This window comes from Lathyrus oleraceus, chromosome 6 (genome assembly GCF_024323335.1).
Source record: "Lathyrus oleraceus cultivar Zhongwan6 chromosome 6, CAAS_Psat_ZW6_1.0, whole genome shotgun sequence".
Classification (NCBI taxonomy): Eukaryota; Viridiplantae; Streptophyta; class Magnoliopsida; order Fabales; family Fabaceae; genus Lathyrus; species Lathyrus oleraceus.
In genome coordinates, this window is record NC_066584.1 from 434322744 (window position 1) to 434345744 (window position 23001).

The 23001-nt window shown below is 38.0% G+C and overlaps 1 non-coding gene across 1 annotated transcript; it reads left to right on the plus strand.

Annotated features, from left to right (window-relative positions):
- The first annotated feature begins 22579 nt into the window (after positions 1-22579).
- Positions 22580-22686, plus strand: LOC127099778 (small nucleolar RNA R71). Its single transcript, XR_007794250.1, has one exon. It is a non-coding gene; the product is annotated as a small nucleolar RNA R71 (small nucleolar RNA).
- Positions 22687-23001: the final 315 nt, after the last annotated feature.

Sequence of the window (23001 nt, forward strand, 5' to 3'; positions counted from 1 at the left end):
TTCACGGTTCTCTTGTTCTAGCTGATCCATAACTCTTGCAGAATTGGCTCGAGTATAGTACCGGTGAGTCAGCTTGTCTTCAAAATAAATGAAGAGCACAGAGTTAGGGCAAGAAGACCAGAAACAAGGTACCTGCTTATGCAAAATGATGCATGTAATGCTTGTGCATATGCTTTGTTTATTTTCAAGGAACCCTTAGGGTATTATTTGGAAATTTTGAATTTTTAAGCATTTTAATTTCATATGGAAAATATCTCATTCAATATAATCGAGACAAAGAAGTACAACATTTTTGATCATATTACAAAGAGAAAAGGAAAATAACATCCTATGGATCCCTAGAAGCTCGGGACGCTGGAAGACGAGAAACACACAGCTTCTTGATCTCTCTCTCATAGGCAGCTTCCATATCAGCTTTCTCCTTCGCAAGTCGATCATACTTCCTCTTCCAGAATTTGGAAGACTGAGGAAGCAGAGAAGTCCAAGTATCATTCGGATCGTTGGTCACCCGATGCTCGAGAAATTCAATCAGAGCGTCTTTTTCCTTAAGCTGCTGCAGCAATTCTTCTCTTTCACGGATCCAAGCACGTGAAAGGTCTTCTTCTCTCAACTCCTCTACACGTTGGGTAGGGAGGGTTGAAGGCCCAGCCACATCCAACGGTGTAGGTCTCGAATGATCGTATGGCATAAGGTATACAGCAGCTATCTGTCTGACCCAAGAGGTATAGGGCTCCAAAGCAATGCAATTCTTCGGACCCAATTCATTCTTACTCTTCTTGCAGATCTTGCACCAAGCGCGAACAAATCTGGCTTTCAGGCCTTGGGGATCTTTACCCTCCTGAAAGAACACACCTTCTAACAGAATGTTATGAGGTTTATCCTTTAGGGGGAACCCAAGCTGACGTCGTGCTAAAATAGGGTTGTAGCTGATCCCACCACATGTACCAAGAAGAAGCACATTAGGGAATTCACCACAATAGTCAATGATCTGAACGGTATCATACACGCGGTCATACCAAGAGATATCATCATTAGTGAGAGACATGAGTCTCTGAGACCACCGTAGACATCCCTTGTTCTCCTTGAAAGCAACGGTCTGCGGCAAGTGCGAAATAAACCACTTGTACAGCAGAGGTAGACAGCAGACAATAACTCCTCCACCCTTTGCATTCCTCAGATGCAAAGAGAAATAGGCATCACCCAACAGAGTCGGAACGGGATTAAGAACTGAGAAGATCCTAACGGCGTTCACATCCACAAATTTGTCGAAGTTGGGAAATAACACCAATCCATAGATGAGCAACACAAATAAAGCCTCAAAGGCATCCTCACTCTTGGCTTTCCCATAAAAGGTAGCTTGAGCGATGAGGAACTCGGAAGGAAAACCTTGAATTCCACCTTTGGTGGTCAGGTTAGCTTTAATCAAAGCTTCATCTATGTGCAACAAGTCCGCAATCTCTCGAGCAGTCGGGATACTCTCTAAGCCACTGAACGGCACCTGATCCAGAATAGGAATCCCAATAAGGTGAGAATACTCCTCCAGAGTAGGCAACAACTGGAAGTCTGGAAAAGAGAAGCAATGATACAGCGGATCATAAAACTGAGCCAGAGTACTCATCAAACCCTCATCAACCTGAGTAGTCAACAGAGGTAGAAGCTTCCCATAGCGAGCTTTGAAACCCAAGGGATCTAATACATAAGATGTCAGATTCCTTAACTCTTTCACATCAGGTTGTCTAAAGCTGTACTTCTTTGTATGCCTTTTTGGTCTTTCCATGTCTGAAAATTTTGCAAATAAACCCTTTAAGTTCCTTGAATTTTTTTTTTTTGATGACATGAATGCAGATGAATGCATGAATGCAACAATCACACTCAAGGATCAAGCAAGTCACACCAAACAAAGGTCATGGGAAAGCTCATTGTATCCCTAATATCAATCATCCATTTTGGTGGATTTAGGTTTTCACCTTATCGACACCCAAGTTCCATTGATATTAACGGCACATGAACCGGCTCTAACATCCTTAATATTAATCATCCATTTTGGCGGATTATGGTTTACACCTTATCAACGCCCAAGTTCCATTGATATTAAGGTTGTCTGAACGACTCAACCATGAATCACGGGTTTGTTGAGAGTCACGAGCATGGAGTCTCGGTTAAGAACCACCCAAAGGGAGTGTACTAGGGTTAAAACCTGCCGAACATGTTCTATCAGAGGTTCCCATAATCATCGTCCCATCTCTCGGATATTATCGGAGGAACGAATACTCGTATTCCAAAAATATTCTCAAGAGAGACTCTTATGAGTGTAGTATCGCATAACAATCGCATCAGAACTTACATCTGAACGACCTCCGCACTACGTCCTAAAAATAGGCCAAGATGGGCTTGGTAAGCTAAGGTCCTTGGCTTCTAAGGCACATGATTGAAAGAATAGTGCCTAACCACAAATAACTTGTGTGACATTATTAATCCAACATGACCTCCACCAAGTGAATGGACTCGCAAGTCAACTGGCTAAGGAATACTCCACACCAGTCAACAAGACTACGCCATTCTCCTATCCTAGAGTGCACTCGAGTTCGGGTATAGAACTTATCTCACAGAGATCACCAAAGCAAACAGCAATTGTATATCAAGCAATTCAAACATTACAATCAATACAGTTATCCCAAATTATACAAAAATATGTCAAATAACACATAAACAAATATCATACAACAAGGGTGAAAAGTAGGCAATACCACCAGGGAAGGTCTAATTTTTTCCCCAGCAGAGTCGCCACTTTTCTGTAGCGGTGTATTCGTCGCTATATGATTTATTGATTAAACCATAAGCAAAGCGTACAAAGAAATCGAGTCGCCACCGCACTTTTATTTATCCTAAGGACTGGTTAAAAAGCGAACAAAAACCTAAGAAGTTTTACACATAGAAAACCAATAAAAAGATCAGAGAATCTGGGTAAGGGGTAAATTACGCAATGGGAAGGTGTTAGGCACCCATCACGTCCTAGGTACTCCTAGGGAGCCCTTTTCACACCTGTTGTATAAGAAAAAGTTTATTTGTTTATGACATATTGTGCAAACATGAATGGGATGATGAGAAAAGAATGTACAATTTTATTATTTTGGTGTTTGAACGGATGAACCCGTTGCCTACGTACCTTCCATCAAAGGTAAGGATCAAAACGTCGTAGTTCGGCTAAAAGATTTCCAAAAATTAGTGAGTTCATTTTAAACACAAGCATTAAGGTTTTTCACTACCAATGGGAGAAAACTCAACCTGAATTCAACAATCCACCATGCGAGGACGGCTTCAACGTACTAGAGGGGTTAACCCTGTTTTCAGTACGGAAGTCTTACAATCGACTCACTAAGGATAAGGTAAGATTTACATCAACCGCTATGGTAATTGAAACCTATGGCTAATGTATGACAACATATTAACAATGGACGAAGCCACAAAACAATTGAATGTGTGAAGTTAATTGATTATGAGTATTCACAAAATATGGTCAAAGTATGATTAAGATTGATTCAAAGAAGTGTTATGAAATGGAGTTTGAAAAGTCAAGGACTTAGGGTCCAGGTTTCTAATTTGAAAAGACATGAAGATGTTTGCACAATAGTTCAAAGTTTTTGAAAGCAAAGTGTGAAAAGGTTTAGGACAAATAGGGTATGGAGAAATGGAGTGTAAAACTTCTCAGAAAGGTTCACCTCTTGAGATCATATAGAAGATGATTCAAGTGTGTCCTTAGGAATAGGCGAATGAGCAATAACGAATAAGCAAAACAAATGATACCGGAGGCCAATAGCTGGGCTTATACCAATCTCACAACAAAGGTGGATACCGGATACCAATAGATGGATTTACACCAGTCTCCTAAAACAAACAGGGATGTCAGATGCCAATAAATGGACTTATTCCAACCTCCTAAAGCAAAACAAAACCTGGATATCAGATGCCAATCTGTCTGGGCTTACTCTAATCTCCTCAACGTAAAACAAAATATGGATGTCAGATGCCAATCTATCTGGACTTACTCTAATCTCCAACAGATGATCATAGGAATACAAAAGCCAACAACATGGTCTTACACTTGCATCCTCACATACAAAAAACAAACAATGCACTAAGAAATGGACATGAGTAGCCAAATGACATGGTCTTACACTCTATCCCTTCCAAATCATAGGAACAATGGCCAAGGAATGGACTTACAGTTGCCCTCAATGGGTAAACCAAAGATGGATCAAAAAGATATGAAATGATGATCATGCAATAATGAGCAATTAATGATGATAAATGCACAAAGGCAAACAAGTAAACATGGACAGATGCAACAAGCAATCAATCAAACAAAGTCATTTAGCACACACTATAACCAAACAATTAGGCTCAAGCAAGGGTTAGACTATGAAGTCAACTGGAATGAGGTAAATGGTGCTCTTAACCTTGACATTGAGAGCCAAGGTGAAGCAGATGAAAGGATATGAGGGGTGTGCCTCATTGCTCTTATCTCTGGTCAGAGAGAGCATTGAATATCAGAAGGTGTGGGAGTTCAGAAAGTTGGAACTCTCTCCACAAGTTAGACTCGATAGATCTTGGGTTTTTACTCACTATGCATCAACACATATGGTGTAAGCAAGGTGAGTGACACACAGAATAGTAGGAGATATGCTACATATCTCTTCTATCTACCAATTGCCTCATATGAGGTCTTTCCCTGCTTGGGGACAAAAATAAACAATCACAAACATTGCCTCTTAAGGAGGACTTCAGACAGGTGCCTGGCCAAGTAACAGGCCAGGTCTTCCAGACTACATGGAGACAAGAGATTCTACCTCAATGCTAATGCTATCAAGCAAAGCAAGCAAGTTCAATATGAACTATAGCAACTAAATGTACCTGTAGAAACATCAAACAAATCAGTATGCTATACAGACAAACAACCAACAGTTAATGCAACAGACAACCAAAATAGGCAAAGGCAAAAGCCTCAAGTCAATCCCAATTGAATCAACTTCAACCTACAAAACACACATTAGTGAGCAAAAGCAAATATCAAATGCTCTCAAGATGAGGCATCATCAATTGTGTAACTTGTATGTGAAACCTGAAACAAAACTTCAAACATGAGAAGTAAACCCTTAGGCCAAAGCCTAGGGTCAAAGATAGGGAAAAAAATTTCAAACAGAACCTAAAAATTAACCAAAATCAAGATTAATCAAACAAGAGCAAAGTCTAATTGGTCTCATGTCAAAATTATGCACCAATTCCATTTCATAAGCAAATCATGTCAAACTAGGCAAATTGGAACACATTGGAGCAAACAGAATGAACACAAGCATATCAATACCACAATGGCTCAATAAATTCCAGAAAAACTCCTGCCTAAACAGAATACATTGAATTAGCAACACACCAAAAATCATGTCAATTGGATAAGTGGAAGCATATCAATTAAAATCAACAAGTCCAAGCATGTTCAAGCAAGCTCATACAAGGCCACAAATCATACATCAAGTTCACGCAAGCATAAAACATAAATGACATAAGATAAATGAGTGAAACCAAAGCCATGGCAAACCTCAAGATGTCTATAACACACATGCCAAAGTTCAAGTCCATCCAATAAGCCACAAGAATTTAATAAAACATATGAGATCATGACTCACAAAATGTTCACAATTGACCAAACAGAGGGAAAATTCTCAAACAAATAGAAAATGCATTCAAAAATTCCAAGAAAAATCACAAGCAAACTTAACATCCATAAGTATCAACATGCAAAAATCCAGAGCAATTGGCATAGCATAAGCATGGAAAATAAAATCAAGAACATGAACAAGACATGGTGTGACATACATTGTCACACCTTCAAAGATCACATCATATCTCACAATCCAGAAACTCAAAAATGACAAACCATATACCAAAATAATCAAGAATGAGTCTAGATCATGCATGTAAAATTTCAAGAATTTTCAATTAAGCATCAAGATTTCATGGTCAAAATAGTAGGCAAGGTGCAAGGAATGGTACATGAAAGTAAACCCTAGGCATTTCTAAAAATCCAACCGTGCACAATTCTTGAAAAAATGATCATAAAAAAGTAGACAAGCTAATGAACAAATCAAAAAAAAGAATCATGTAATTTGGACTATTATTTTTGGATTTATGAATTTTTTAATGTGAAAGAAAATAAAAAATGCAAGAGAAGGCAAGGCATGAACATGATAAGCATCATATGAAAAATAAAACAAGGCCAAGTGAATTTTGTAGCCAGCGGGGAATCGAACCCCTGGCCAATTCAAATGGAGCGCGTTTCAGAATGAAACGCTCCGTTTCATTAACTACGTGGCGCCTGGCAATTGGTAGCATGGCACACAAACGGCTAAACGCATGCAGAAGCAAAGAAAATGGATCAAAGCGCGCGCTGGGAACAAAACCTAAGCAAGTTCATCATGTTCTTCAGCATTCATCATCATCATGAACAAATCTCGCAGAAATCCACAAAAATTATATGGATCGACTCAGCATTCAACGTACATCAACAATCTAATCATGATTTATCCTAATTTTATGCATGGCAAGAGATTCGATAGAAACAAGTTTTGGTGTTCAAACTTAAAATCAAGATATCTTCATCAAATCTCAATGAAATCGCACGATTCAAGTTGCAGTGTGCTCTACTAACTAGGATCTACAAAAGCCACATGAAGATTTCAAGAATTAGCTCGGTCGAATCTTACCTTGATGGAGATGCAGCTGTTGAATTTGTGCTCTTCAAGGCTTGGATTATCAAAACAGATCTTCAAGAATGCTTGGATGAAGGTATGGAACCAATGCTTCAGCTCAACACAGCTCGAATTAGCATAAATCTCCAACTTCCATGTGCAAGCTCAAAGTTCTACAGTGGTGATTCTTCAAGATTTTCCACGATTCTCCTTCAACAGATTTCCTATAGTACCTGCAGATGATGAACCACACAAGAACAAGCAAGAAGAATGATGAATTTCGATGCAAAAAGTGAAAAAAAAGCTTGAGAGAAATTGAGAGAATTTTGGTGATTTGTGATTTGGATCTGAGATTGTGATTGTGGATCTCGAAATTCTGTTACAATTAAGACTATATAGTACCTGTTAATCCAATTGTTAAACATGATTAGCAACAATGCAAATGAATTAGTGAATTAAGCATGTTATGCAATTTGGCAAAATTGCCCTTTTTCAAATGGAACCAATGGAACAGTGCAAAACCAGTTGAAGCAAGTCCAAATTTCTGTTTTGAAGTGATTGGCATTGGTTTGGAGTGAAATCATGTGTATTTTTCAAAATCACCTTTTTTCCCACCAAAATTTAAATTGGTTTACTTGAAAAATGGACTTTTTATGTGATGATTTTTGATGAAATGTAATGATGGATTATGATAAAGCATGTCAAATAGGATTTGCTCAAAGAAGAATCACATGAATTGGCCAAATGGTTCAAGAGTTATGCCTCCTTGAAGTTCAGCTTTTTTTGAAAATGATTTGATCATAACTTGCCAACCACAAATGAGAAATGAGTGTTCTTGGACTTTTTGGAAAGGCAAGAGCAAGATCTTCAACTTTCATGTTGGACAAAATTTGATTTGAAGTTTTCTTGATGATGTAAATTTGAGGAGAAGACCTTTCCATTTTTGTCAGTTTGAAATTTACAGGTCCTCACTATTTTTAGAAACTTTTTGTCTGACCTCCCATTCCTCAATGTTGATGTTTGACATGTTATATGAGGCTTGTATGGACATGAATGAGACCTCTCAAACCATTTCCCACCATCAAATCACTGATTAAATGCACAGTTGACCACAGTTGACTTTGCTAGGGTTTTGGTTGACTGAGCCATGCTTTGATGAATTTCAAGCCTCTACCACTTGAGATCTTGATTCAAAATGATGTCACAACTCATATGAACTCTTAATGAATGATCATGGTGCCCAAATTCTCCAAGAATGGCCACCATCCATTGCTCAATGGCTGATTTTGACTGATTTGACCTAATTGCTTCATCTGCAAGTAACAATGTTAGATGACAATATTTTTGTACTTTTGGTTAGTAAACAAATGAAAAGCAATGATATACAAATGCTAAACATGCTTGGTGATCAAGAACCACACTTACATGATAACCCACCCACTAAGAGGCAAGCAAAGTGCACAATGATCCTTGAGGTAATGATATGATATGATATGATGCCCTGAGGGATCTTAGGGACAAAATTGGGGTCTTACAGTGTGCCATAAGGCAAATTTAGCGCTATGTTAAGCAATCGTAATTGGACTTATGTAGAAGTCACAACTATCTGAGGTCGGTCAATAACAATGTAGGCAACAACACAAGTTAGAAGTCTTGATTAGTGAACCAAGTTCCAACAACTTGCCATGCCAAAAAAAAGAAAAGAGAATTGATCTTGTATTGGTTTAAGCCTTTTGCATGATTTAGAAAACAACTTATCCTTAATGCAAAGCCATTCACTTGATCAATTGATCAAGATGAATTAGATTTGAATCAAGAAAGATTAAGTCTCCCTAATCAATGCTAACTTATCAACCTTCAACTCATTGATCAAAAGAAAGAAGAAGAAGAAGAAGATGATGATGAAGAATGGATAAGGAAATGGAAATATCAAAATGCATAAGATGGAATAAGATGTACCAATCCATATGCATTGACCAATTGACATTGAAAGTCAAAGTCAAACAAAGAGAAATCAGAAAGATGGAGATTGGAGATCAAACAAGGAGCATAATATTTTTGGCATTTTTAATATTAAAATAAACTTGAATTAAAAATAAAAGAAAGGTCAAACTTCAAAATTACTTCAAATCAACCTTGAAAGGTCCAAGTAATTTATCCCAAGTTCAACAAGGTCAAACAAAGTTTGACAAAAAATTTCAGCATTTTTAAAAGTCAGAAACTATTTTTAATCAATTAAAAATGAATAAAAATAACCTAATTGAACTAAAATCTCAAATAAATCTCAAATCAATTGAAAAATTGATGAGATCATTTTTCATAGATCCATCATCATTCAAATAGGTTAGGAAAATATCTTTGTACTTTTTGAATATCAAAAGCTACTTAAAATGAATTAAAAACAACCAGAAAAGAGAAAATTCATGAAAAATATCAAATGACAAAATAAAAAATATTAAAAATCAGAAATAGAAACTAGAATTTATTTAGAGACTAATGCAATTGGTCCCATATTTTTTGGATTTAAAATGAAGAAGATATGAATTTTTGAAAATTATTGGAATAAAAGAAATTAAATCAGGAAATTAAAAATTCAAAAAAACCAGGAGTGTTAGATCTGAGCTCATTAATTGAGTTGGCAGATCATGCGCTCCAGATGCGCGCTTCCACCATACGCTTCAATCAATGCGTGCACACCATGAATTAATGAAAGTCATAACAAGCGAGGGCCAGAATTAGATCTGGAAATTCAATCCAACGATCCACAATGCATCTGGCAATGGAACGGCCACCGGAGCCACCTTCTTCTCCGGTGAGCATGAAGATTCCGACCAATATTGCAGACAACCAAATCTTAACCAAAATACACGATCTATACATCTTTGGAAAGCTGGGATGATGTACATCTTCCCTGTGCCACTCAATTCCACTTTAGATCTCTATATTGGAAGAAATCAGAGATGGAAGTTCTGTGATGTTCATCATGAACTTAATGGATTTCAAAAATTAAATGCACAATCATGATGCCTCTATTGAGAGGACTTCAGCCAACACAAGATCCAAGCAAATAGGTCAATATATGATAAGTTTCGAAGAAAATACCAGTTGAAGAGCAAACTTGATTTCTGGAAACTTGAGCTCGATTCCTTTCTTTCTTTGCCAAACCAGAAGATCAATGAGCTGAAGGATGAAGGTTTAGAAGCTTTAGATCCAAGGATTCAACCAGATGTAGTTGAATTTTGGATCTGAAAACTTTTGAAGAAAAGTGAAATAGCTTCTTTGGTGAGGTTATGTATTCAATTGTGCAACATCTTAGGCGCCATTAGGTTTGTTTTGGATGAAGGTATGCACCTCTATTTATAGTAAGACCTGATGCAAGCAAGGTGAATTTCGTGTGCATGAAAGTTGAAGACCTCCATGCATGGGCCTGTACAGGCGCATGGAGGGCCCAAAAGCTAATGCAAATGGATGCTGAAATGATTTGGAGAAGGTTTGGACGTGTGGTTTGCATTCCAATTGCTTGCATATGAAGTTTCACCACGTTATGCATAATTGAACCAAAAACTTCCCCTCTTCGAAGCTACCACTTGCCAAATCCAAACATGATCATGTGAGTAATGGTTGGAAAGGTTTTGATGTAAGGAATAATTGTTATGTTGGGCAAAAATCCATTTGAAGTGTGGAAATTGGTGAATTTTGAGTTTAAAGTGTGATGTGCAAAACATGTCAAGGCAAAGTTTCCAAATTTGGCCAATGTTCAAGCCCTTCTGGTTTGTTGATGCAAGCCTCAAATGAAAAAACCTCCAACATAAAAGTTGTATATCCTTTCAAGATAGTCAAAATGGACTTAAATTTTGTATCATTTGGGTTTTTGATGAAGAAGTTATGGGCACTTGAAGTTGGACTTTTTTGCCTTTTAATGCATTTGACCCAAAAGGACCTATAATGTCTTGCATTATCACATGTATTTCCTTTGCGATTTTGAAATTTTTTCCAACATAACATTTGAATTATACATCTTAAGCTTTCCAATGCATTTGATCCCACCTCAAAATCATAAAAAATGAATGAGTTATGTCCTTGGGAAGTTGACCCACAATTAGGGTTTCAATCAAAATGACCTATAATGTATTGGAATGGGAGATGGCCTTCCAAGCTTCAAATAAATTTTTGATGAACATGAAATTTGTTCATACTGTCCTTAAGAACATTTTTGCTTTTGGAACCATCTCCATTTGACCAACACATAAAATGTTAGGTCTCAGTGCATTTCAAAATAGTCAGATGAATTGACTGATCAACTTCTCAAGTCCATGACTCAAATCTCGATGACTTGATGATTGAGGATACTCAAATAAGTTCAAATATGCATGAAATGATGAATTAAAGAACTTCCCTTGACTGTATTTGATCATGGGCCGAGGTTGCTTCAAGAGCAAGGCATTGTTGTGCACAGATGAATTAGGGTTTCTTTGGGGAACAAACCTCAAACCCTTTGACTTGCTTTGATCAAAATGATGAATTGAGATGCTAGGGAGGCATATTTTATGGATGAGAGCTTTGGGAATCATTACCATGCTTGCTATCATCTTCTCCTGACCATATCTTTGTACCAAGGATCTCCTTGAAGCTCTTGACCTGGTGATTGCTCAAGCTACAAACAAAAGATGTTAGTGACATATTTTTATGCTTTTGGTTAATAAAAAAAATGAGAAAAGCAATAATATATGATTCAAGCATGCTTGGTGATCTCAAACCACTCACAAGAGGTCCCACCCAAAGGCAAAGGTGATCGCGACTTTATGAGTCGAATTTGGGGTACAAACTGCAAGTGCACAGTTCTATCGCGTAGTTTTAAAAGATATCGATCCCACAGGGACTTATGAATCGATATACCGTTATCTAAGGTTACTTCGTAAAGCTAAGGCGGGTAATACTTTGATTGTTTGGGGAAAAGTTAAAACTAATAATAGGATCTAAATTAAATATCAACTAAACGGATATCGGTATGTAGTTCGTCGTAATTAGGGAATCAATTCTTCGTTGGTTTCTTGGTTTTAAAATAAATCTTTTCAGTTGACACTATTGATTAAAAGTCTTATCTCAAACTCTCGCTCTGTTGAATAAACTATGATTTTATATTAACGTAGCTGTCACTTATTAGTTAAGTCAAAAACCACTTTTTGAAAACAATAGAATCCGTAGAAACTCTTTTTAAGAAAACACTAATCGTTTAAACACCCTTATCTCAAACTCTCGCTCTGTTGACTTAGGTTATATAATCAAATTCAAATGCTTAACTCTCGTCCTCACATTCAATCTTTAAAAATACTTTTTGAAAAAGATTAGAATTTAATTAACTCTAAAAATTGCTCTCGCCCTGATCTAGAATTAATGTCCAATTTACACTGTCCAGTCAAAAACTCAAACTCTCGTTCTATTGCTTTTAACTTCTTTATGTCTTTTACTTTCGTACAAAAATCTTGTTATTAAACCTGTAAATTGAGACCGTGAAAAGAGTGATTTTAATTTTAAACTTAATTAAACCAACTTGGTTTTGATTCCTTCATTCCGCTTACTCTACATACCGATACCTAAATAAATTAGCCAGACATGCTAAACAGACTTAAATAATTATCATGCATAAACAAATTCATCTCAAGCAAATAATATAAATAAACAGTAAGGCAGGGCATATATAAATTCAAACAATTATTAAAGAACCTGAGTAATTAACATCAGTCTTGAACACTCCACCACAGACCGGTTGGATTTGTTCTTGAATTCTTCAATCAAACAGAAAAATAAAAGCGAAGGAATAAAAAACTAGATTCTAACGTAAGGTTAGATCCGGTGAAAGGTACACAATAGTTTCCGGTGTAGAAACTATTGTGCGAAAAAGAATTAATTAAGTGCTGAAAAAGAAAATAGAAATTGCAAAGGAAACAATATAAAAGTTGTAAAAATAATGCTGTAAAATATGCTTATGCTGCTGGAAGAGAAAAAGTGCAAAAAGAGAAAACGGCGAAGAAGCAAAACGTCGAACCTCTAGGGTTTTCCGTAAGGTTACTATTTATATTGGTCACTTGTTGTAACTGTTTCCAAAGGTATTCCGCGTCAAAGGTCTTCACGTGGCAAATGGTCAGGCGTGCAAATAGGCCTCAACGTCTCTGAAGCCAAAAATATAGGAGAATGGTGTGACGTCCGTCACACCATGTGTTACGCTCGTAACATAAGTGGGCAAAGCGTGACGCTCGTCACAGCCTTTGTGACGCTCGTCACAGGCACAACGCTTGTGCTTTTTGGGCTGGGCTTTGGCTTTTGATATTTGCTTCTTTTCATTCCTTTTTTCACTTGTGCTTCAAATAAACTACCTGGGATAAATAGAAAGAAAATACCGAGTAATATCGAATAAAATGAAATAAATTGAAGTAAATAATAATATAATTTAATTAAATTGAGTCCTAGAATGTTATATCATTTCATGTTATCAAACTCCCCCATACTTAGATCTTTGCTTGTCCTCAAGCAAAATACAATATAGAACTTGTTTTAAGAATTTAGCCAGATGAAATTCCAAAACACACATCAATTCGTACTAGGTTGCATGTAAACCTTGTTTAGAAGTAACTTGAGTTAAATCTCGACATTAACAACCACCGTCACAATCTCAAACAACCCCACCTTATGCAAACCAGTTCAAGTCACGCTATTATAGCTATCCTAGTTCCTTTACTCTTATTTCACCCGTTTTCATTCTAGCGAAATCACATTAAGCCCTTTATCTTTTCGCGCACATAGTGGAGTAACCGGTTAGTGATTCTGATCCCCTTTTAGCTAGAAGTTCTGGTACATAAGTCGGATAACTTCGTTATTCAGTTCATTGCAGATTGCGGGGGATCGGACCGTAGTCCGCCCTACCAAGTTCAGCACCAGATACCTGCTGAACCAACTCATAATGGATCTTTCATATTATGCTTTTGTATGATCTGCAACCTTTAGATTAAATGATCTGGTAAGGATCACCTAACTTAATTAGTGCATTTCCTGATATATATATTTTATGTTACTTTGGGAATCATTCACTTATATTCATCGGCTCTCCACGTAGTTTGCTATTAAGATGGTGCCGACTTCTCGTATAAACTACTTGGGGTTACTATAAAACTAAAAGTTCAAGGGATTGGTATAATAGGTACTTATCCTGATCTAACATGTTGAGGTTCTTAGAGCGTTGTTATGGTAATAATTTTTGTCTTGATTTCACTTAAGTTTTATAAAATAAGCGACCTTTATACTTATTGGGTGTGTTAAATTTTTGTTATGGCTCATGAAAATTTTGAGGGAATAGATAATAGAAAGTTTTCACACTTGGGACTTAACTTAAAATAAATCTATATTATAAGAAATATTTTTTTTTATATAGGGAAATTACAATGAAAAGAAAGATACATGCTTGAAAAAGAAAAAGGAGGATAGAAAGAACACGGTTTCCCCCCCCCCCCCCCCCCCCCCCATACTTGAATGAAACATTATCCCCAATGTTTTAAGGAAAAGAAATGAATTACAAAAAGAAAGGAAAAGGAAACTAAAGTTAATGCTGCCTGCCGCCTCTTGTTCTTGCACCTGGTGATCGTTGATGTACTTCTAAGTTATCAAACCTGCTAAGCAAATCAGTGAACCGCTGGTCGGTTATTGCATTCCTCGCTTCCTGTTGTTGTTGCATTTGGCGCATCATTTGCATCATTTCGAGATTCTGTGCTTGCATACCATCAATAGCATCCATGATGTCGTCGTTGGTTGCAGGCCTTCTTCGTCGACGACGTCGTGAGGATGGGCCAGCTGCATTATCGGAAGGGTTGAGCGGGACTGATTGTTGTGCAGGAGCATGATCACCGTGCTCCATTTCTTCGAACTCGTCTGTAGACGGGTTTGTATGTGAAGGCTCAGTAGCTTCGGGAGCATTCAGATCATAGAGGTGGCGGTTGGGGTTGGTGACATCTGTTAGGGCAATGTTGGGTAGAACAACGCTTGGGACTGCCTGGTTATTCACCATAAGGTAATATTTTCCGCCTACTCTGTTCTTTATTAGGCGGCTGGACCGACAGTAGCTTATATCCATAAATAGGGGAGGTAAAGATTCTAAAGTTTGGAGTCGGTTCCCTAGGTTTAAGCCAAGTGCTATGGTGGTGATTAATCCACCAATTACAAAAGGTTGACGGCCTCTAGCACATAAGGTGCGGATATGATGAAATAGGAAGGAGGCGGCGTTTACCTTAGCATTCGGTTCGAAGACGCATTCGAGGAAGAATAGTTCCTTTGCGTTGACCTTGCTGTTGTTCGGTCTTCCAAAAACTGTGTTTTGTAGGATGCGGATAAAGTACCGGATAGTTGGGTTATGTATATGGGAAATAAGGAGCTCTTCCCAATTGTTGGCATCTACACCTGATATTTTCCTAAAGAGGTCGAAAGCGGCAACTGTGTTCCAGTTTAAGTTTGGAGGGATTCTGGGGTAGACTTGACCTTCTATGGGGAATTGTAGCATGGTGCTCAATTGGTTTTGGGATAGGGAGTATTCGGTGTTGAACATACGGAAGGTTGCGGTATCGGTTAAGAATTCGTCTTCACCGGTGGGAGTGTTGTACGCATAGGAACTTAAAAATTCTAAGGTTGGGGATGGGTAGGTGGGTTGATTATGTGTGCATAGAAAGGTTAAATCAGCAAGACGGAGCATCCACTCGATACCTTGAAGTAATCCTAATTGTTGTAAACAAGTTGAATCAGGATACCTGGTAGAGGTGACACCTCGTTGTTGGAAACGCTCGAATTGCTCTCTTTGATAGTTATCATCTTCAGATCGGAAGATGATGTTTCCAAAATTTTGATTTCCCGCCATACTGATGAATGAGTTGGAAGAAGTAATAGGAAAGAAAAGAAATGTATTTGATTGTATAGAATGGTTGTGATGTAGGAAGAAAGGTATGGTGGGTATTTATAGGAAAAAATTTGAAGTTGGAAAGGGAGTGGTTGAAAAGTAAATAAATGTGGGTAAATGTGAATAAGTGGGGAAGGTAAAAAGGTGAAGAGGTGTAACGGTCGTCTCCAACGGCTTTGTAACGTTCACCTAGTCAGAAGGGTGTTACGCTCGTAACAAGGGCATGACGGGCGTCACAAGCACTTGGCGTGACGTCCGTGATAGATTGTGTGACGCCCGTCACACAGTCATATTGGCATGGTTTCTGCTTGCGTTCTTCATAATGATTTTGGTAATTTATTTTTATTATTTATTTTGTTTTGCTTCAGATTATTTTATTCTGCTATTTAAATTTCCCTGCATGCTATTCTACTTTGTATAATAGTGCATAATTATATTTTTTCTTTAATAAGTTATGTAGGCAGCAACAGTAGAGAGCATTATTGATAGATATCACATAATTCATAATAAAATAGGATAAATCAATAGCTTCATAAAATAATCATAATGTAACATTGGAAAAAAAACAAAAATGCGAAAGAGAAACAAATACGAACATAATTTGAAATAACATTAATGAATAATCTAATTAAAACTAGATAACTAAGAAAAACGACTTCTATCTATCTGCATGATCTCTGGCCGGAGGAACAAAGGAGTTAACACGGTATAGCAACTCGTGAAACTGATTTGTCATACTGTTCATGTATCCCAGAAATTCGTGTCTCATGTTAGCGAACTCTTCTCTGATGGCGTCTTGTTCTGACATCAAAGCTTCAATGGCGGTGTTATAATCAGTTCCGGGCATATGATGTCTAAGGTCGGGTATTGCCGATTCTTCGGTCTGAACAGGTTGAGGAGGAGGATCAATATCATAATAACCAGATGGTGTCTGAGGGTCTGATTCAGCATAAGGAATCTGGTCATCACAAATTTCATAGTCCTGGATGGATTCAGTGGATCTAGCAGGAGAGGGGGTTTCGTTCAGATTATAGAGCCAGTTATTGCGGTTATGAACACTAGTCCTAGGATCGGGCATGGTGAATAGGCAAATAACTTGGTTATTAATTATAAGCTCAAACTCTTAAGATCCTAGGTTTGCTATAAACATAGTGTTGAAGAGGAAGGGTATACTCATAATAGTAATGCCACAGAAAGGGCTTAAGTCAAGCATAGGCTGACATAATCCGATAGCATTACCAATCATGGTTATCAAACCGCCTATTCGAATTGGTGCTCGTTCATCTTGGATAAGGTGGTCTAAATTTGCCAACATAAAAGTGGCACCGTTTACTGGACGGTTCTGGGAAGCACAAAATATGATGAAGAGTTCATCACGTGAAACTGTGGTACTGTTTGGCTTCTTCCCAAATAAGGTGTGGGTCAGGATCTTATGGAAATAACGAAAGGCCGGGTTATGTATGTTTCCGGAGAGAAACTCATGTTCCTCGGGATCGTCATTTCCAGTCAAGTTACCCCAAAAGTGTTCAAGTTCTCTATATTCAAAAAGTTCTTCTTGGCTTACTATGAATGTGTCAAAGGAGGTAGGGAAACCTAAAAGGTTGGTAAAGTCTTGAATATTAAATTGGTACTCCATGTTAAACATTCTGAACTGGATGAAACTTCTGCTTATTCCTTTTCCATGGCTGGGTAGGTAGATCAGGGAACTAAGGAATTCTAGTGTTAGTCTCCGGTAAGTGACGAAATGTCTACGGATAGGAGAGGTTTCCCACCCAATTTGATTCAACAAATACAGGACACTTTGTCTTAGTCCAAGGGCAGTCATTGCCCAGTCATCAGCATACAGACTAGGTAGCATCTCTCTCGTGGCTAGTTCCTCAAACTTTTGTTTCTGAGCTGTTCCTCTGAATTTGATACCCATACGATCAATTTGTCCCATCAGGTTAGTGTTAGCTAGAGAAAAGAAAAACAAGAGTTTTAGTCCGGATTTGGCCAAATGCCGAAAGAAGAAGAGAAAAGTTTTTAATAAATTAAAATAAATTAAGAAAGAATACTAAATAAAATTTAAAAGAATAATTGAGGAAGAAATGAACATATAAATATTGGTGGGTTGTCTCCCACTAAGCGCTTTGTTTAATGTCGCAAGCTCGACATAAAAACTATCAATTATAATCTATAAGTTCTGGAGGCATTTCGTCTAAGTGTAAGACTTGCGAATCTTCATTGTTTTCTGCATAGTGATAATGTTTTAGACGTTGCCCATTTACGGTAAATGGTTCCATAGATTTGCCTTTAATTTCTACTACTCCACTGGGAAAAACATTGGTGATTTGAAAAGGACCTGACCATCTAGATCGTAGTTTTCCCGGGAATAACTTTAGCCTAGAGTTAAATAAAAGGACTGTATCGCCTTGTTTGAAGATTTTCCTTGATATGCGCTTGTCGTGCCATTGTTTTGTTCTTTCTTTGTAGATTCTAGCATTTTCGTAAGCGTCTCTTCTGAGTTCCTCTAATTCGCTTATATCAAGGATTCTCTTTTCGCCGGCGGCTTTACAGTTTAAATTTAGATTTTTAATAGCCCAATAGGCTTTATGTTCTAATTCTACCGGGAGGTGACAGGATTTTCCATAAATGAGCTTAAATGGGGTTGTCCCTATGGGAGTTTTGTAAGCAGTTCGGTAAGCCCACAAAACTTCTGGTAATTTCAATGACCAGTCTTTCCTTGAAGTGGCGACTGTTTTCTCTAGTATCTGTTTAATCTCTCTGTTAGACACTTCCACTTGCCCACTGGTTTGAGGGTGGTAAGGTGTCGCTACTCTATATCTTACGCCATACTTAAGTAGTAGTTTTTCGAGTACCTTGGATATGAAATGCGATCCACCATCACTGACTACTATTCTTGGGACACCAAACCTTGGAAATATTATATTCTTAAAGAGTCTAGTTACTACTCGTGTGTCGTTTGTTGGAGAAGCTATAGCTTCAATCCATTTTGATACGTAGTCAACTGCCACGAGTATGTATTTGTTACCGAAAGAGGATGGAAAAGGTCCCATGAAGTCTATTCCCCACACGTCGAAAATCTCTACTTCCAAAATGCCCTTTTGTGGCATCTCGTCACGTCTAGATATGTTTCCTGTGCGTTGACATCTGTCATATTTCTTAATAGCTGCATGTACATCCTTCCATATATTTGGCCAATAAAAACCGGCTTGTAGGATTTTAGAGCAGGTCTTGGATGTACTTGCATGTCCACCATAAGGAGCGGAGTGACAGTGTTAGATTATATTTTCTACCTCTTCTTCGGGTATACACCGACGGAAAATACCATCGGGGCCTCTTTTAAAAAGTAAGGGGTCATCCCAGTAATAGTGTTTTATGTCATAGAAGAATCATTTCTTCTGCTGGTAGGATAAAGTAGGTGGAACTATTCCGGCAGCTAAATAATTGACGAGGTCAGCGTACCACGGTGTAACACATATAGCTAAGGTGGTTCCTACCTGTTTATCAGCTTTATTTTCTTCCAAAGTAGCTATAAGCTTATCGTACGAGAAATCATCGTTAATTGATGTTCTTTCCGGTTCAAGGTTCTCAAGTCTAGAGAGGTGATCTGCTACTACGTTTTCAGTTCCTTTCTTGTCTTTGATTTCCAAATCGAACTCTTGTAGCAACAGGATCCACCTTAGGAGTCTAGGTTTAGCATCCTTTTTTGTTAAGAGGTATTTGATAGCAGCGTGGTCAGTGTAGATGATTATTTTGGCTCCGACCAAGTAAGAACGAAATTTATCTAGCGCAAACACTACTGCTAGAAGTTCTTTCTCGGTTGTGGCGTAATTCATTTGTGCTTCATCTAGAGTTCTACTTACGTAATATATAACGTGAAGCTTTTTATCCTTTCGTTGTCCTAAAACAGCGTCTACAGCGTAATCACTGGCATCACACATTATTTCGAATGGTTCGTTCCAATCTGGTGTCTGCATTATGGGTGCGAAGATCAGTGCTTGTTTAAGCATTTGAAATGCTTCTAAACATCTATTATCGAATATGAATTCAGCATCTTTCATTAATAGCCCAGTTAAAGGTTTAGTTATTTTAGAGAAGTCTTTAATGAATCGTCGGTAAAAACCGGCATGTCCTAAGAAGCTTCGTACTTCTCTCACAGTTTTTGGAGGTTGAAGGTTTTCGATTACCTCTATTTTGGCTTTGTCTACTTCAATTCCTCTGTTCGAGATGATGTGTCCTAAAACAATTCCTTCTTGTACCATAAAGTGGCATTTTTCCCAATTAAGTACTAGGTTTACTTTTACACATCGCTCTAGAACTCTTTCTAGGTTTTCTAGGAATTCTTCAAAGCTTTGTCCGCATACGGAAAAGTCATCCATAAATACTTCCATGATGTTTTCGAGAAAATCGGCGAATATTGCCATCATGCATCTTTGGAAGGTTGCAGGAGCATTACACAAGCCAAACGGCATTCGTCTATAAGCGAAGGTACCAAAAGGACATGTGAATGTTGTCTTTTCTTGGTCATCAGGATGAATTGGTATTTGAAAGAAACCTGAGTAACCGTCTAGATAACAGAAATGAGAATGTTTTGCTAATCGTTCTAACATCTGGTCAATGAATGGTAAAGGGAAATGATCTTTTCGGGTTGTTTTGTTTAGTTTCCTATAGTCAATGCACATTCTCCATCCCGATTCGATTCGTTTGGTTATAGTTTCTCCTTTTTCATTTTCAATGACTGTTATACCTCCTTTCTTTGGTACTACGTGTACAGGACTAACCCATTTGCTATCAGATATAGGATATATGATACCTGCCTCTAATAACTTGGCTATTTCCTTCTTCACTACCTCACTCAGGATCGGGTTTAGTCTCCTCTGGTGTTCCCTAGAAGTTTTACAGTCTTCTTCTAGCATGATGCGGTGCATACAAATAGAAGGACTTATTCCTTTAAGATCGGTGATGTTGTAACCTAGTGCGGTTGGATATTTTCTTAAGATATGCAGGAGTTTTTCTGTTTCGAGTCTTCCTAGGTCAGCATTAACTATAACTGGTCGTTCAAGTTCTAAGTCTAGGAATTCATATCTCAGATTTTTGGGAAGTATTTTCAGGTCTAGGGTTGGTTTCTTAAGGCATTGCGTAGGATCCGGTGTTATTGCTAAACATTGGTTGAGTTTGTCTTCTACAAGATAGTCAGATGATTTGTCTTTTTCTAACTCTGTTTCTTTTATGCATTCATCGATGATATCCATGAAGTAACATATATCTTCTATTGCAGGTGCCTTCAAAAATTGGGAAAGAATGAACTCAATTTTCTCTTCTCCTACTTCAAAAGTGAGTCATCCTCATTTTACGTCTATGATTGCACCGGTAGTTGCTAAGAACGGTCTTCCCAGTATAATGGGTGTAACTTCATCTTCTCTAATATCCATAATTATAAAATCAGTTGGAATGTAGAATTGACCTATGCGCACTGGAACATTTTCAAGAATTCCTACAGGATATTTAACGGAACGATCTGCTAGTTGCACAAACATTTTAGTTGGTCTTAATTCTCCCATTTCAAGTCTCTTGCATATGGATAAAGGCATAACACTAATACCGGCTCCTAAATCGCATAAGGCTTTGTCAATGACAATTTTTCCTATGTGACAGGGTATAGAGAAACTACCTGGGTCTTTAAGTTTAGGAGGCATATTCTGGATTATAGCGCTACATTCAGCGGTGAGTGTAACGGTTTCGCTATCTTCAAGTTTCCTTTTATTAGAAAGAATTTATTTTAAAAACTTGGCATATGAGGGCATCTGCGTAATAGCTTCTGTAAACGGAATTGTGACGTTTAATTGTTTTAGTAGGTCAACAAATTTTTTAAATTGCCCGCATCTTTGGTTTTAATAAGCCTTTGAGGGTAAGGGATAGGTGGTTTATAAGGTGGTGGAGGTACATAAGGTTCCTTCTTTTCTACGGTTTCCTTATTACTCTCTTCCTTTTCCTTAGGTTTATTTTCCTCCTCAGTTGACTTTTTAGAGTTTTGGTTTTCTATCCTTGGGTAAGACGGTCCTTCCACTTCCGTTCCACTTCTCAGTATAATTGCATGAGCGTGGCTTCTTGGGTTAGGTTGGGGTTGGTCAGGAAATGTACCAGTTGGGACAGCAGTAGGCGCTTGTTGTTGAGCTACTTGTGATATTTGCGTTTCCAGCATTTTGTTATGGGTAGCCAGGGCATCTACTTTACTTGCTAGTTGTTTAATTTATTCGCTAGGAAATCTTTATTGGTTTGCTGTTGAGAAGCTATAAAGTTTTCCATCATGATTTCCAAGTTGGATTTCCTAGGGGCGTTATTGTTAGGTGTAGATGGGATCGGCTTCTGATATCCCAGAGGTATAGCTGGGGCTTGATTCGGAGATTGTCCAGGTGCGTATAAAGCATTATTACTCTTATATGAAAAATTGGGATGATTCTTCCAATTTGAGTTATAGGTATGCGAGTAGGGGCTTCCTTGAGCATAGTTTACTTGCTCCGCTTGGATTCCTGTTAGGAGTTGACAATCTGCAGGAGTGTGACCTTGGATTCCACAGACTTCGCAATTCTGAGTTATGGCTACCACGGTGGCTGGAGGTGATACATTTAAACTTTCAATTTTCTGGACCAGAGCATCCACTTTTGCATTAACATGATCAAGGTTACTTATCTCGTACATGCCAGTTTTCGTTTGAAGTTTTTCTACCATTGTTCGTTCGCTTCCCCACTGATAGTGGTTTTGAGCCATGCTTTCGATAAGTTAGTAAGCATCAGCATAAGGTTTGTTCATTAGTGCCCCACCTGCGGCGGCGTCTATTGTTAACCTCGTGTTGTACAGGAGACCATTATAGAAGGTATGAATTACTAACCAGTCCTCTAAACCATGGTGTGGACAAAGTCTCATCATGTCTTTGTATCTTTCCCATGCTTCGAAGAGAGACTCGTTATCTTTCTGTTTAAATCCATTTATCTGGGCTCTTAACATAGCTATTTTGCTCGGCGGAAAATATCGGGCAAGAAAAACTTTCTTCAACTCGTTCCATGTGGTGACTGAGTTGGAAGGAAGAGATTGAAGCCATCTTCTAGCGCTATCTCTTAACGAGAAAGGAAAAAGACAAAGTCGAATTGCCTCTGAAGTGACACCGTTAGCTTTAACAGTATCAGCGTATTGGACAAACACGGATAAATGAAGGTTTGGATAGGATTTCCAGAGAATTGGTTCTGTTGCACTGCCTGCAACAGTGAAGGTTTAAGTTCAAAGTTGTTTGCTTCGATTGCGGGTAGAGCAATACTCGAATGC